Here is a 3,674-nt window from a genome sequence, read left to right as displayed (position 1 = left end):
TTTTTTCATATTTTTAAATTGCTCGTTAATTTAAATTAGGATCTTCTTAGCTCATGACACTTCCTTTTTAAGAGCTTTCTTTTACTCCATCCAGTTGTAAAAATGTGCTTTAATACACCTTGCTTGCTTATTTTCCAATTCCTCAAAAAAAAAAAAAAAAGCCAGTAGGTTTATGAAGTGTGTCTTCTTTTACGGATGCTTAATGGAGTGCTTCCCAATATATTTTTCCATGTGTCTGCTCATTCTCTTCCTTGATGTGGCTTCTACTGATTTGCTGAACAAGGGCATCATGTTCACTCATCTGTAGTTCCTCAGATCACCCCTGGAATCCTTTGTACAATTAGTCATTTCCCCACCTTCCCATCCCCTGACCCAGAGGATTCCCAGGGACAGGTTACACACTGCGGCTCCCAGTGGGGTTATTTCATCCTTCAGTTGGTTTAGAGCTCTTAGGTGAATTCCATCTGGTCTAGTGAGCTGTTAGGGTTGTGCCCTGGGAAACGTGATCTCTGAAGAGAGAACTCCAGGCTAAGTCCAGTGGATCCTACTTAAGTGCAAATGCTCACTGCTCTGACCCTCATTTTGTTTTCCACTCAGAGATTATTTGAATTCTGTTCTAGTAATTTCTGCTTGGCCTCACAGTCAGACATTCGCAACATAAGAATAAAAACCACCTAATGAAAAAATAAATATTATAGAAGTGTGCTCTTTGGACTAATGTCTTTGTCATGCTTCATTTCATATTTATTGCAAAGATTTTTTTTTTTTACCCTGTTCTGAAGCTGATGAAAGAAACTTGCAGTATTCACCTTGAGACTTCACAACATAAGACATGTACCTTTGCCAGGATTACGCCTCAAAATAGACTACCAGTAATGTTAAATAGCCACAACTATGCTGTACAGTGCCATGCCAGAACTAATAGATGTCTGTTTAAGGGACCAGAACATTTAAACTGGACAACAGATGGTACGGAGTGGGAACCCCGTGTAATCAGCAATGTGAAGGCAATTGCAAGGAACCAAAACAAGGGAACATACCAGAAAGCATGCAAGAAAAAAAATTCAGCTAGCAAGATTCCCACTAAAGCTATGTGATTTAATTTAAAGCTTTGAAAGATTTTCTGTCAAACTTGGAAAGCTCAAGTAATTTATATCTTCTTATATTTCAGTTTAAAGTCTTACAAGGGAATTTACAGACCTTTTGTGGTTTTGGTGGACTAATTCACTAGCCTGTTGCATTGGAGACACACAGAGTTCTGCAAAATATATTCAGGATTAATCAAAGCATTTCCAGTTTCTAAATCAGAAACCATTTTTGGATGTTACCAGCCTAGGCATCCACTGCCACTAAATGTAAGAAAATTTCCTAGGAGACCACTATGGAAGACTTTACAACCTCTGGATGTTTAGACACATTTTCTAATTCAGGAATGGTGAATGTCAGTAAAATTCTACGTTTTCATAATAGCTCTACATTCATTTAAATTGTGATCACAGGTAGAAAAAGTTCCAGCCCCTCCAAACAGATTGTACAGGGTTGTTTAGAAGGTGGAACAGGTGCTTTTGTAGAATTCATTACTCACAGTTTATAAAGCCATGTGGAATATAGTAACTTAGACATTTTGATTGTCTGAAACTTTTGTTTGAAAGGCACGGAGAAGTACCAGTGAAATGACTGGCTGAAGTTGTACTTCTGTTGTAAAACAGTGCTTTAGAATTAGAACCAAAATTGTGGTCACGCTTTGAATGTATTTGTGTCTTCTTAGAATGAATCCTTCTTAGAATGAATCCTATTCCAGAGTCCTGATACCCTAGATATGCCCACTGCACCCATAATTTCATACTGTGGCTGTGCTCTGAAACAAATGAAACATATCCCTAAGTTACAGAAAGGCACAGCATGCTGTATGTTAGGGTTGTTCACACACACAAAATACGGCGCTTCTTTGCAAGCCATCCAGCCATTCACAGGCATTGAATGAAAGGCCCAGCCTCCTATCCCCATTTGCCATACCCAAATACCTGGACTTTCATGTCAGAAGGCTGCTTCCTAAGCTCTCTCACCTGTGTGACCCTCGGGACTTGGCGTGTGTGTAACAGGGTTGCAATGTGGGAGACACACGAGGAGAGAGAATCCTGTGCAATAGTTGGTTGCATATGCATCTGCTTATGGGCAGTTTTACTCGTGATAAAATTTCCCAGCAGCAATACAGCACTTTTGGGAATGATCTGTCCAGCATTTTACAAACAAATTCAAATTCCAAAGACCCTGGGCTGTGTGTGTATGTGCAGTGAGAAGGTTACAATGGTTACACAGGTCATTATCTGTGCACTGTGTATCAAGATGCAGAAGATATCCAGGGTGCTGTGATGAAACCTGCCATGACTTGGAATGAGTCCCTGCAGATGGAATGAGGGATGCCTATGAGGACATGGAGTATGAGAGTCCAGCTTTGAGTCTCATCAGCCACAGAAGCAGCAAAGGACACAACATGAAGAGTTCTTGTCACACATTGTAACAAAATTTCTCATACCAGCTCTCACAGTGAAAAACACCCACTAGGGATGGCCAGCCAGGAACACATGTTCATGCTGGCATGGGAGCCAGTATCTGGCGGGTGTCGTGATGTAGACACCCATTTTAGTGGACTTTGGGGAGTAGAGCAGAATGAGAGAACCTTAACAAGCTTGCTCCTCTTTGCTTCTAAGCAGATGGGAAATTGTTCACAGGAAAGAGCCTAATGCCTTGTTTTTGTGCAAAACAGCAGCCATTGTATGTCTCCTTCAGAGCGAGAAATAATCTACTGTATGGATTAAAAACAGCTAAGTGGTGCACACAGTCAGAGGAGTGCATGTGGGCTTAAGTTCTTGTATTTTCGGGGTGCCCTGATGTTGGAAAGAAATGATGAATCTGACTCCATGTTCTTAGAAGGCTAATTTTTTATTTTATTATCTATATTATATTAAAGAATACTATACTAAACTATACTAAAGGATACAGAAAGGATATAGACAGAAGGCTAAAAGATACCAATGAAAAACTCGTGACTCTCTCTCCAGAGTCTTGACACAGCTTGGCTGTGATTGGCCAATAAGTAAAAACAATTCACATGAAACCAATGAAACAATCACCTCTTGGATAAACAATTTCCCACCACATTCCACAGCAGCAAAACACAGGAGAAGCAAATGAGCTAATATTGCTTTCCTTTTTCTCTGAGGCTTCTCAGCTTCCCAGGAGAGAAATTCTGGTGAAGGGATTTTTCCAGAAAATAGGATGGTGACATTAAGTAATGATGTGTATTGCAACTCATGTATCCAGATATACCCACAGGAGTGCCATAGGCTTCCCACATCAGATCAGCAGCGTCTTGGTAGCTGAAAAATAGCTTTATGTTAAAGGATGATGCCCACCTTCTTCACAAGCTGTCAGGACTGCATTGCATGTCCCTCAGTGCACTTCCCTGCTCACAGAGTGCGTGTGCTGAATCCTGGGACATGGCAGGACAGAGCATTGCACTTGTGAGGAAAAGGGAACTCTGTTACTGACTGTTTCCAAGGTTAACTGGGACTCTGGACCTGTGCTGGAAGTTTGTTCACTGCCTGCTAGATATGAGCCTTCCCAGAGTAACATCCCTAGATGAGTCTGTCCAGCAGTATGCACCCTGATCT

This window comes from Onychostruthus taczanowskii, unplaced genomic scaffold (genome assembly GCF_017590055.1).
Source record: "Onychostruthus taczanowskii isolate IOZ18803 unplaced genomic scaffold, ASM1759005v1 scaffold11, whole genome shotgun sequence".
NCBI classification, from domain to species: Eukaryota; Metazoa; Chordata; class Aves; order Passeriformes; family Passeridae; genus Onychostruthus; species Onychostruthus taczanowskii.
The sequence above is the reverse complement of the archived record's forward strand: the minus strand, read 5'-3'. Positions refer to the sequence as shown.